We start from the raw sequence: 12,842 nt of genomic DNA, 5'->3' as shown, positions 1-12,842 counted from the left end.
TGATCCATCACGGAGGGGGAATTCCATATTTCTTTCTTCCTTATTCCATCTTACAGTTTGTAAAATGGTAACACTGGGCAAAAGCAGCTGAAGGATCTAAAAGTTCTGCACCAAGACCCTTAAAATGCTCCTTTTCTGTCGAGTAGTGTTGCAAATTGAAGGCTTTATCCTGTATTCCATTGACATAAGAACCACTTCAGGTCATATGAAAAGGCCACTTCTCCAAACCCTTCTGAGGGGGTTGTAAGGAAAGATAAGACTAGGATAGTCCACATGTGGGAATTTCAACCAGATCTCTGTGCCTTGCTCAACACAGACTTGTATCATTATGTAGCTTTCAGGGCAGTGACCCACAGCTCCATGTAGGTGTCTGCTCCTTTGTGATGCCTTGGCACTATTAACCTGGAAAGTACAGAAGCAAATGTGATTGTGTCTCATCTCTTCAACCCCCCACCCAGCTCTACCTCTATAATTATGTAGTGCCACTGAAGTACAAAGGGTATTTTGAATATTGCTGACTCTATTTAATGATAGCTACATTTCACAGCATAAGAACATAACATCATACCAGGCCGGACCATTAGTTTGTTTTGTCTGATGTCTTCCCTCAATGATATTGGCCAGTCCCCGGTGCTTCAGTAGAAGATGAAATAGAAAATTGAGAGCAGTGCACTTAAGGCCACTACAGAGCATGCAGACCTGTGTGTGTAAATTCTTTCTTGACACTTGTAGGCTATCAGCTCACACCTTAACGCATTACTCTCATCAAAGTTTCATCTTACATAGCTTAGATATGATGCAATGTTGTTAATGTTTATGTAATAGCATAGTCCTCTAGCCAACACATTTCTCTCTCTGGCCTTCTGCGGCAATGAATTCCACAGGGTGATGATTGGTATTTCTGCACTTTCCAGCATTTACGTTACACCCAGCTCACCTAAGTGGAAGCAATTTTATTACTATATGAGGCCAGATTCTTTCCTGGAGCAACTCCATTTTCATTAATGGAGTTGCGGCAGCAATGACTTTTGCAGAGAGAGGTTTTTTTTTTAATTCTGCTTTATTTTACATTCTTAGTTAAATATACTTTTTTGCCCTTTGAGGGATTTGTTTTTAATTTGTCATAACTTCAATAATTTGTTGCCTAAGTTTTGAATGTTCCTGCTTTTCCCTTCTCTGTTTCTTGACTCTTCTCCTGCCTGGCTTATTTTCCTGTGTGTTTCTGGACAACCCAGAAAGGAGTAGGGGCAGAACAAGAACCAGCAAAACTGTAACTGCATAGGCAAAGGGTAGTTGATAAACTTGTCTGACACAGTATCCAGACCACAGTTTACAGCCGTGAGTCTTGGGAACGCTTCCATGTTTGGCCACACCTCCCTCTAAACAGGTGTCTACACAAGTGCTCTGTACTGACAGCAGATACCATTCATGGCTCAGTAGTGTCTGGCTGAGTGTTTGCTTCAGACTGAAGCTGGCAGAAAGCTAAATGATAGTGCAGTAACCAAGCAAAGAAAGCCAAGGCCAAACCTCTTAATTATTGAGTGGTCTTGCATACTGAAACTTTAGAGGCCCTGATTCTTATCCCTGCTACACTGGTGTGACTCCATTCACTTCAAAACTGTCAGTCTTGACTTATTCACCCGTGTGAGTGTGAGCGCCAAAATGGGCCCTGAGTTGCCACAAGATGATGAACGGAGGGCACAGATAATAGTAGGTTATTGTTCAACCAAATGCAGAAACATTTTGCCCCGGTATTGTCTTTACGAAGGGTGACTTTTTAAAGCATTAGTCAATGTTTTAGCCAGATGACCGACATTACAATCAATGGAGATTGTGTGGCTAATGGCCAGTGCAAATCTATGAAAACTTAAGCTTTCATTCCTTTAAACGAATCATAACTGTGTAAAAGTAAGCAGGATTTTGAAGGGAATTAGAACGACGAGTGAAAAACTGCATCACATCTTGTGGCACTGTTGTGATCAGACAGAGAGCAGCTGATCGAAATGGGGCTCAGTCCCTGAGGCAAACAGCTTGCTGCTATGAGTGGAAGCACTGAGAAGCAGTGGCATAGGAAGACCTTTCGGCCAGTGCACTAGAATGTCTGAGGGTTGCAAGGAAACAGACTTTTTTTTTGACACTGGAAGTAGTGAAATACTCTGAATTTTTTCTTTTATTTTTATCTGAACTTTTGCACTTTTTTTTTTAAATCATGAGCAAATAAAAATACAGCACCAAATCTTGCCCTTTATTTATAGGCCAGTGTGGAACCCTTTGCAAGGGACTGGTGTGCAGGGACAGCAAAGGGGATCTGGCACACGTGAGGCAGGAGATGCAGCGCTACTCGGGTGGAACTGTCATGCATTTGAGCTCCTTGAGTCCCATGCAAAGTGGCAGTGGTACAGATTGTGGCTCTTTCTCGCCTCTGCCCTCTCTGCATTGGCACCAGAAAAGCGACGGGAGAAGGAGAACAGGTCAGAGATGTGGTTCTAGTCTGCCAGCTGATGTGATGGGCTTTAGGCGATGTCTTGAGTGGTGAGGGGCGTGGAGCCTAATTAATGGATGTGTATCTCTTGGCGGCCTTTAGGAGATTCATCCCATGCAAGTGAGATGTTTGATTAGTTATTTTGATCCTTTCCCCAGCTAGTGATATCTGAATGCTATCCAGGACTAAGGAGAACTGGGCTCAATTTCCAACTCAGCCAGAGACTCCGTGTGTGTGACTTCGGGCAAATCACTTCCTTGTGCCTCCATTCCCTATCTGTTAAATGGGTGTAACAGCACTAGCCTACCTCGCAGGGGTTTTGTGAGGGTAAATACATGAATGGTTGTGAGGTGCATGGATATGAGAGTGTTGGGGACCATATACATAGGGGGAAGTCAGAATATAATGTAATGCAATGCCCTAGATGCTGCCTGATTCTCTGTAAGTCTTTTTGAATATAAAGTGTCTGCAACATCTGCTGGCAACATATCTACTGGACAATACAGGTGCTTCAAATGTTGGCCTGCAATATGCATTAAAATGACGCTGCCAATATTCCCCTCAGGCATACATGTAACTTTAAACGCAGAGAGTCAGGCCTCAAATACAGACAAACACAGCTGGCCAGATTCATCCCTGGGGTAACTCAATAGAATTTACCCCACAGATGAATTCAACCCTTTTCATGTTGCTGTAACGTCCATGGTATTCTTATGCTTTCGCACCTTTTGAGGGCACTCTAGTCCAAAAAGTGTTTCCTCAATTAGTTTGTGCCCTTCATGATATAGAATAAACTACAACAGCTCTAAACTGGGGAACGTCTCATCAAATTGACGTCTTGTTCTCTTTTCCTAAATAATCAGCCTTTAGTTATACCCAACCCACTATTGTTTGTTTTCTTTGTTTTCCTTCATTTACTGCCATCCACCCCAGAAAATTACACGCACACTGTGCTCTGCATTGCCTCCTAAGTATTAATATGGTAGCTAAGGAGAAGCTTTGCACTACAATGAATTTGTAAAATAGCAGGAACTAGTCAGCGTGCGATGTATTGCTTCAGCCTGTACATTGCATAAATAATTTTTTTTTTTTTGCGGAGAAGAGGGAAAATCCATCTTAAACTAAGCACTAAGTCTTCATTGAAATTACTTCTTAATAAGAAAGGGAACATCTTGGATAGTCTTTGATTCAGATGTACTGTATTTTAAATGTGTCCTAATTATAGCGCTCATCGCTTAACATTAATTTAATGAACATCCTCATTTATAAGGACAGGGTTGGCAAATAGAAATTAGTGCTGTTAAAACCACAAATCTCCTAAAGGCGAAAAAGAAATCCAAGGCTCTGTGAAGGGACTTTAACCTTATTATTTATAACAAGGAGAAATACAAATTCACCAGCTGTACGTTTTTATAAGTGGCACAGGGGCACTGAGCATAGGCAGTTTCCAAAGCACTAACATCAAGCTGTCTACAGACTGTGATGTGAGGTGCTGGTCTCAGTCCAGTTCCTAGCTGACAGGTGTCTGCGTCACAGAAAACACTATCACATTTGACACTAATTGGCAACCTTGTTAGTAGCTCAGCATAGGGGCCAAAGACCAAATGGAGAATGAACCCTAGAGGGAGTTTCTCTAGTCAAGGTGGAGGTAAATTAGCTTCTGCTGTTTGTACTGTACCTGTTCTGCGGACAGAGGACGTTTGTCTTAAGGGCTGTCAATCCAGCATCGTTTATGAGCACTAAAATATTCACGTAGATATAACCAAATATGGCTAAATGACACACATGCTCTGTGTTACTGTGCTGCACCTCTGAATTATGGTTCTTGCACGTTGGGGTACCCCAATATCTAAGTGGGTTTCTCTGTTTTTCATGAACTGTCATAGGCGTGCATGGGACTTTACAAGGAAATAAAACACAAGAGGCCAAATTCTGTTTCTAACAACTCTGGTGTAAGTGTAACGGACTCAAAGTCCCTATTATGAGGAATTTGGAATTTAAGCTCCTGATCTAGCAGTTGGATCCCTGTGGGTGGATTCTTGGACCCACAGGTTTCAGTGCAGGCTCAGGGTTCACCTCTCTGGATCCAATACCAAGATAAAGGGCTTAGACCAAATAAATGACACAAGAAATGACAACAAATGATGGTACAAAAGGGCACAACAGGAAAGAACTGAAAGAACCCGCCATTATTTGGTGGCGTTGGGAAAAGCTTTTATGGTGCATTTCTTTGCTTTTATCATTTGATTGCTTACTGCTGACGGAACAGCTGACATTTAAGAAACAAAACCTATCTTGGTCCTCTCATAATTCTTTTCCTTTTTTTCCCTCCCACAAGTATTTGATTTTATGACATGAAAACTGGCAACGTGCTCATTACAAGCCTTTTGCATCCAGGCTTCATTAATCTAGGTCTCAGATCCAGTGTCGATGAATCTGGGGCTCAGTTCCACTGAAGTTAGAGGAAGACAAATAAAGTTAATGAGTGTTTGCCTAAGTAAGGTGGAGTAAATTCTAAGGGCTAGATTGTGCTAACAGCACAGTGCCCATAATAAAGGGGCAGTGCAGAGCCATATACCCCAAGCAAGCAGCAGAAGGCATTCTGCTTCAGGGACTTGTTAGAGAGGCAGGGCTGGCTCCAGGGGTTTTGCTGTCCCAAGCAGCGCCCCCCCCCCCAAAAGCCACGATAGCGATCGCGATCTGTGGCGATTCAGCAGGAGGTCCTTCGCTCCGAGCGGGAGTGGGGGACCCTCCGTCGAATTGCCGAATACTTGAAAGTGCCACCCTGCTCCAGAGTTGCCGCCCCAAGCACCTGCTTGATAAGCTGGTGCCTGGAGCCGGCCCTGTAGAGGGGTGTGCATTCAATGACCCCCCTTATGGGCTGCAGTATATTACCCACTTGGGGTTGCCTAGTGCACAGCGAGGTGGAACAGTTGTTGCACCTACTCCCACTCCCCTCCTTCGGGGAGCTACTCTGTACCACCCAAGGCAGTTCTGGGGCCCCTCTTGTGGGGGCCATGCAAAGTGAAGGGGAGCTGCTTCCTTCCTTCCCCAGCCCGCACTACACAGCCATGTAAAGGTGTGGGGGCACAGTTGGTCCCTAAATAAAGATTTCAGGGTTTGGCCCCTGGAGAATACTGCCTCCTATGTGAAGGGGATTCAATAGGAAAATGCTGTAATTTAGGGCCCAAAGCCTGTAAACTGTCAAACAGAGCTGAAGTCCAGTGTGAAGTCAATGGGAGAGCAATGTACTGTGGGGCTGGCAGGACTTGGGACTCTGCTTAACAATAGCTGACTTATATGGTGCTTTATTCTTGGATCTCGGATGCCTTCCACTTTAAACCGATCAGTTGATTCTTTCTGCCATTTTGCACAAACTCTGTCAATTTGAAAATTCAAACTGGCAAATTCCACTAACACTTTTAAATCTGTAATGCCTTAGGCAGTGGCACTAGTGGCTCCAAACTTAAAGTTGCAGCTGAATTGCAATTAAAAGCCGGATTTTTCAATCCTCTTCTAAAATACACAAATATAGGTCTCAATTTTGGGCCTAAGGTAGATTTTTTTTTTACCAAATGTTAAATGAATTGGACAAAGGGGATCATGAATTTATAATATCTTAAAAATAGAGCTCATGAGAATCTAAAAAACAATCTGTCACTTTATAGCAAAAAAATTAAAAGAAAGTGGGGGAGAGAAAAGACACGGCTTACTGGAGTCGTCTGGATGAGATTATCCAATGAGACGCTTGCATCGATTTTTATAGTTTTTGCTATTTTTATTTTATAATTCACTCTTTTAACTTAATTTTCATACTTTCCAATGTTTTAGTTTCTTGTAAGTTTACCTCTGAATTATCTGCTTGCTTAAAAATAGTTTCTTTAGCTCCAAAGTTCTTGTAAGAATATAGCCTTGAATTTACAGCCATGCACTCTAACCCTTCCACTTTAGCAAAGAATTTTCCATTTGTTTAGGCACTTACAAGACTAAAGCAAAAATGTATGTAATCAGGACCATCTGTTTGGTCTGTGTTTGTACAGCACCTAGCACACTGGGACCTTGGTCCATGAGGAGGGCAGCCAGGGGATATGGTAACTCTAATAATAATAATAATTTACTTTTCGGTGTTACATGGCTTCTGTGTAATTTTGCAGCGATCCTCCCTTCTCACCAGTTGCTCTGAACTTGGCATGAATCACTCATGTTTCAGAGCCTTCTGGAGAACTTAAACTACCATGCCAGGTAGATAAGCTTTGGCTTTTCCCACAGGTAGCTCTGAGCATGGTTATTAAGTGATATTTTTCTTATTTCTTCTATATACAGTGTTGTTTGCTTTCAGATAGACAAACTCAATACAAGATTTGTTTTTGAATGTATATGGCTAAATGTTTATTTTAAACCAAGGCCCAACTGACAGAACTAGGGTATTGCAGCACAGTTGTTACTTTGTTCTTAATCTGATGCCAGTGACTAAGTTTGATTCTGCTGCGATACTGCGCTGTGGTGTTAGAAATGTGTGGTTTCGTTTGCCAGAGACAATAATCAAAAACAGTTAGGGCACCTATTGCTTTCTTGTAAAGTCTGCTGAAGCCACCTGTTTTGCTTCCCTTTTCTACCCACTCTGCTCGGCTGCCCCTTCCACACTTTTCTTCTCCACTCACCCCTTCTCAGCTGCCTTTCTCCCCTCCCCTTGTTCTGCTGGCATCCCCTTTTTCCACTGCAGCACCATGCTGAATCTTCCCCGCCCCCCACCTTCCCAGAACCTCTGCACTTCTCCTATGCCCCCAGGAAGGGAACACTAAAGCCTGAAGGAGGGGTATTGGAGCACTTGAGGAGCAGCCGAGCAGGGAGAAATCCCTGCATTGTGTACGTGAATTCACTTAGCTTCCTCGTCTCCCACTCTGTTATTTTACCTAAGATCTCGCCAAAAACTGTAAGAAGATTTTTTCTTTGATTGTGTCTTAATTTACAAACAGCTTGTCCCGTTAACTACAATTTTCACTGAAGAACTTTCCTAGGAATTGGGTTATATTTTGAGATTTTTAAGGAAAAGAGCAAAAGACTCAGGATTTGGGTTATTTTTGTTTTTGTTTTTTGTAATGAAAACTTTCTCCAGCAGTCATTTGATGCCCTTGTTTAAGCTCATCAGGAAAAATGGGCCATTTTGTCACTACTGCTTAAAATCTTAATAACTTAAAAAAATTAGAATTTAACCAGCTAATCGTGGGTCCTGGGCTCTAGATCTAGAGGTCAATCCAATGCATAGTGAAGTCAATGAGGGTCTTTCCGTTGACTTCAGTTTGAATTGGACCAGGCCCTAGATAAATTTCAGTAAACAGTTTAATCCGTCTATCTAAATCGTAGGCTTTTACACTGCCACCCATCATCATGCTAGCTGAGCACCTTCCATGTAAAATCAGTAACAATAGTGAAGTCCTGAGCGGACTGCAAGGAGTCTCTGGCCTTTCTTCCTACTCACGGTCAAAATTCTGCTTGGGACTAAGGGTGGTTTTGTTTGTTTTGTGGAGGTTTAGGGCTATGAGGGGTTAATCTTTTTTTTATCTTCTTTGCTATAATGTGGGGCCAGATCAGACATTTGACAGAGTCTGCCATTGACTTCACCATGCACAGAATATGGCCCATGATGCTGTGTCCCGTGAACTGAGGGTGCCTTACAGTGAAATTGAAAAGAAAAAAATATGGTTCAACTGAATCAGGGGCTAAATTAAAGAGAGAATGTTTAGAGTTATAGTCCCTTTAATTAAGGGTGGAGACAGAACTGTCTCTGACACCTGAAGGGGAAAAAAGATTTCAGAAGGAATAATGTGTCTGATGATGAGAAGTGGGATAGGTCAGCTGATATTTGTGAGGCACTACAATGACCTAAGAAGTTCTTTTAACTAGTCTCAGTACAGGATTTTTTCTTTTTATTTCATTATTCATATTTAAGTCCCTTTAATTAATAAGATACAAACAGTTCCAAATTCCACTCTCAGATCCATGGAGGGGGTTTCCTTTGAAGTCAATACATCTGAAAGCAGAAATTGGTCCAGAGTATTGGATTTTCTTTGTGAATTTACATTCTGCATGGCATTATAACTCCACTTTTCCACCACTTCAGTAGTTGAAAATTGTATTGTTTCTATTGTACCATGGCAACTCCTGCATCACGATAGGTATTCAGCCTCTGAAAAACAGAGCACTTTAAGAAACACATACCTCAGTGTTTAATGTGAATTGCTATGGTTTTTACATTGCTGTGAGAAGACCCACTATTGTAGAATAAACATGTTTTCCCCAGTTTGTTTATACTAATTTTTTAAAGTTTTTTTTTCTGCCTGTGTTTTCTGTTTCCTTGGTGTAATTTTTTCCTTTTCAAAAAGTGACACATTTCATTTAAAGGAAAGGGTAAGAAAGAGATTACATCTGTTGTTCTCCTGACCTATTTACTGCTGTCTAGAAAAAAAGCAGAATTGTATATCTTTGTTTGCATAGAATAAGAAATTGTTCTAATATCCAGTCACTAAACATGCAGGTACAACTGCTGAAGTCCATATATGTAATTTTTATTCACTTCCTTACACAGGAAAAATAACTTTGAGGCTGGTTTCAAGAGAAACTTTGCCTGAATTAAAATCTGAATCAGGACTTTAGCAATTGTACGAGCTATTGAGTGAAATGGTTTATTAGGATGCATTGCTAGATAAGCCCATCTGTCCCTCTGCCAGACTTTTTTCAAGAATTTTTTGTCCTTCTGATTAGAATGGCTGTTTGGAGGAACATAGGAGGCTACAGCAATGAAGAAGCAGTGGCCACTAACATGTTGAAATGAAGAGGAAGACACCTGTGTCCCAGGCAGTTCTGTGGATGTGTACTATCAGCATTTCCGCTTTTGAATTAGACACTGAACTCTCCCCATTGAACGGAGGATGGCTTCTGCAGTGCTTGTGAAAGAAGCTCTTTTTCTCATAGAGTTTCAGAATGCCTGTGTTTGTGTCCAGTAAAAATACCAGACATTGATCTTTACAATACTATTTTTCTGGTTAAAGACTAGAATTTTGGGTGCACAGTGGGAGGGAAGTCAATTCAATCTTTTATGTAGGAAGGGTGAAAGAGATTTATGTCACAGAAGAGTACTAGTTTCTGTGTTCTGCATAGACTGTTGTGAGTAGTTAATGAGTGGGCAGCACTGGTGTTATTCTTAGAGGTAGAGCTGAACAAAGAATTCATAGCAAATAACTTAAATGAATTTAGGCTCTGTTACTGTTTGCCGTTTTTTGTGAACAGTTTATCATTTTCTCAGATTTATGCATTATTAAAAATTATTTGCAGAATAATTTCTGGGATTAAATCCTGATCTGTCATTTGTTTGCAAATACTAGTTCTGGGATAGTCATAGTTCAAGGTATGGTCGTTAGTTTGATCAGACGCATTGTGCCAGTCACATAGTATGTTTGTGAACTGTGATTGCATGGATGTGCTTTGAATCAGACTTCTTGTGCAAAAACTCAAAGCTAAAAATTTGTTTTTAAGGGATATTGTCTAATATTCATCTAAAGTGAACCGTTTCACTGAATTTTCCTGCCACTAAGCTCATTTGCTAGAATGTTCACAGGAATTAAACATAAAGGGAGGGTGTAAACACAGTATCAGCAAAATCATATTTTTATGCAAGCCACGGTTCAGTTAATATTTACTCCTCTCTTCTTAGGAGAGACTTTGTGCTAACTGGGCAAGAACAACTATATTGACTGACTCCTGAAGTGAGAAGAGAGTAGGGTTATAAAGGAGAAATAACAGGCTCAACAGGAACGTGTGGATCATGTGTTGATTAGCAAGAATTTAAGGACCATGTGTTGATTGGTATTCAAGTCTGAGGCAGCTGCAGCAATGGAGAAGTAATCTTGAGATATCTGAGGAGGAAAAAAACTACAAAACAAAATCAATAAATACAATTATGAACCTGCAGCCTGGATGCTTTGTTATAATGGGGGAAAACCATTTAAATTTAAATGTAAACACTGACTCTTAAAGTTTAACTTGTTAATGGGAAGTCCAGTTTTCAATCTTGAGGCCAAATCTTTCATTTTGGCAGTGAAATTGGCACCGAAAGCTGGCATTTGGGCACCTTAGTGCCAATGTGAGCATCCAGATCCAGGATTTGAGGCCCTATTTAGGCACACAAGTCTGAAAACTGGGCCCAGGCTTAAAAATGTAGACAACCACTAGTATGAACTGTGTCATCCAGACTGAAAATAAAAGCCCCATCCTTGTCTGCACTGAAGCCAGTTTATATTGCATTGTGCGTGCAAATCAGCTCAAAAGCCAGGTTAGTCCATTACAGAAGGATCACAAAGCATACATCTAGTGGTGTAACAGCTGTGCAGCCAGCAGAGAGGGCATGACTAGGGAAAATGGAGAGTAGCTGGAGATTCTTTGGGCCTCAGTTATTCCCAGTTGCTGTCATTCCCTGTTGGGGCTATTGGAAATCAGTGTAATTTAGATCAACTTTCAGATTGCTCTAACTTACAATACTGGCCAAGTGAACAGCTAGCCCATGTTCAGAGGAGTGTAGAGGTCGGTTTGAGCCACTTTTGCATCCCCTCCTGAGTTGCATTGTGCACTTCTCATCTGTATCCAAGTGCTGGGGCCAGTGAATCTACTAATTACATTAATTAACAATTGTGCTGATTAAAATGGATAATTTCTTTTTTTATAACAGCCCACAAGGGCTCTGGTCTTCTTATCTGTCCATTAAATATGTAAAGAGAATGATTCGCAGCAGTTCACCAGCTGCAAGAATTATGCATTTGTTCAAGATGGGTAAATTAAATGAATTTTGCTTTTGAGATCTTTTTAAGATATATTATTCTTATTACTTGTTATGAAGTCAGGTTATGGAGCCTGGTTCTTTGCCAGCCTGGAATTCCCCTGTGCTGGATGAATCCTCAGCTGCCCAGTTAGGGCAATTTTCCCATCTTTTTGTGCCGTTGGAGCAGCCCAAAGGGGCCAGCACAGGAGCCAGAATCTGGCTCATAGGTTAAATTACTAATTGTTCGTTCAAAAATGAAAAATTAAACCCAACCAATGCTATGTTTTATTAAGTATCATGGCCTCTAGTCTGTAAACTATGAATTACATGAGTAATCTTTTCTCATGGGAGTAGTGCCTAATCCATGGAACAGCATCCATTAGGAGAGATTTGTAGGATCAGGTCCTGAGAAACTTCTGCTGATATGACATTAGCAAATTTACCAGCTAAGCTCTTCATTAGGATCAGAGTAAATCCTTTTCATTTCACTCCATTCCAAAAGACATAATAGGAGGGATGGAAGCTACTAGGTAAAATGGGCCTGATCTGTACAGCACCTTGGCTTTACAAAACAGCTAGAAGGGTTAGGATTGTCTCTTTGCACAGCCTTAAGGAGAGAGCTCCATCACTGAGTCTCTTGCGAGAACAGTTATGCCACAAACGGCCTTTTGCAGGAGAGCTTATATTAGATGGAAACAATACAGTACATTTTAAAAAGAAAAACCCAGTAAAGATGTCTTTATAAACTGGAATTTTAAACTGTCTCGTAACACAAGAACAGGGGAGTGTTCTTTTGAATTGAATGGTGGCAAATTCAAAACGGATCAAAGGAAACACTTTTGGCACAGTGTTGCAATTAGCCTCCGTGACTCATTGCCACAGGATGGCATTGAGGTCAAGAGTTTGGCAAGAATCAAACAGGTTTTGGATATTTATGTAGATAACAAGAATATTGAGCAGATAAGATTGAGTTTATGTCAATGGGATTTAGGCTGCTAAGTTCCCATGAACCGCTGAAGATGGGAAATAGGTTCCTAAGCCACTTACATGCTTTTGAAAATTTTACTCTTTTTCATTTAACTTGGAGAGAAAACTGTCACTGAACCATCTTCTATGTATGTTTGTCCCCCATTTTCAGCTTTCCGGGGGGAGGGGGAGACATTTTTATTCTAATATTTTCTTTTCAGAGGTAAAAAAATATACGTAGTGGAAAACATAAAACATTTTAAATTCCCATCCCAGCAAACAGACATTTCAGAAGAATCTAAGTCACTTATGGCATATTGAGCCTAAGTCACTTCTGAAGCCCTCTTTCAGAAAGGACTAGATCAAAGCACAGACACGTCACCAGGGTCTGCCCAGCAGGCTCATGTGGGTAGAGTCACATCCCTGCTGGCCGAGAACTAAATGTGTGGACAAGACATTAGGCTCCTAAATCACTTAGGGCTTGTCACAGGGTAGACTGGGCTGTTTGAGAGGGAACAGGTCCAGCCCAGCTGTGCCTCATTAACAACCTCTCCATGAGGCCTAATGCAGGGCAGCTGGTCT

The 12,842-nt window shown here is 41.2% G+C and overlaps 1 protein-coding gene and 1 long non-coding RNA gene across 4 annotated transcripts in view; both read left to right on the top strand.

Annotated features, from left to right (window-relative positions):
* The window catches only part of LOC120368785, a 59,407-nt gene extending 48,957 nt beyond the window's left edge, over positions 1–10,450 (top strand). Inside the window, exon 2 of the long non-coding RNA XR_005582785.1 lies at positions 10,194–10,450. This is a non-coding gene — a long non-coding RNA (uncharacterized LOC120368785). The remainder of the gene's footprint in view (positions 1–10,193) is intronic.
* The window catches only part of PHF2 (PHD finger protein 2), a 143,129-nt gene that overhangs the window by 50,307 nt on the left and 79,980 nt on the right, over positions 1–12,842 (top strand). The window lies entirely within an intron of this gene.

Source organism: Mauremys reevesii, linkage group 7 (assembly GCF_016161935.1).
Source record: "Mauremys reevesii isolate NIE-2019 linkage group 7, ASM1616193v1, whole genome shotgun sequence".
NCBI classification, from domain to species: Eukaryota; Metazoa; Chordata; order Testudines; family Geoemydidae; genus Mauremys; species Mauremys reevesii.
This window is presented reverse-complemented; position numbering and strand designations above follow the sequence as displayed.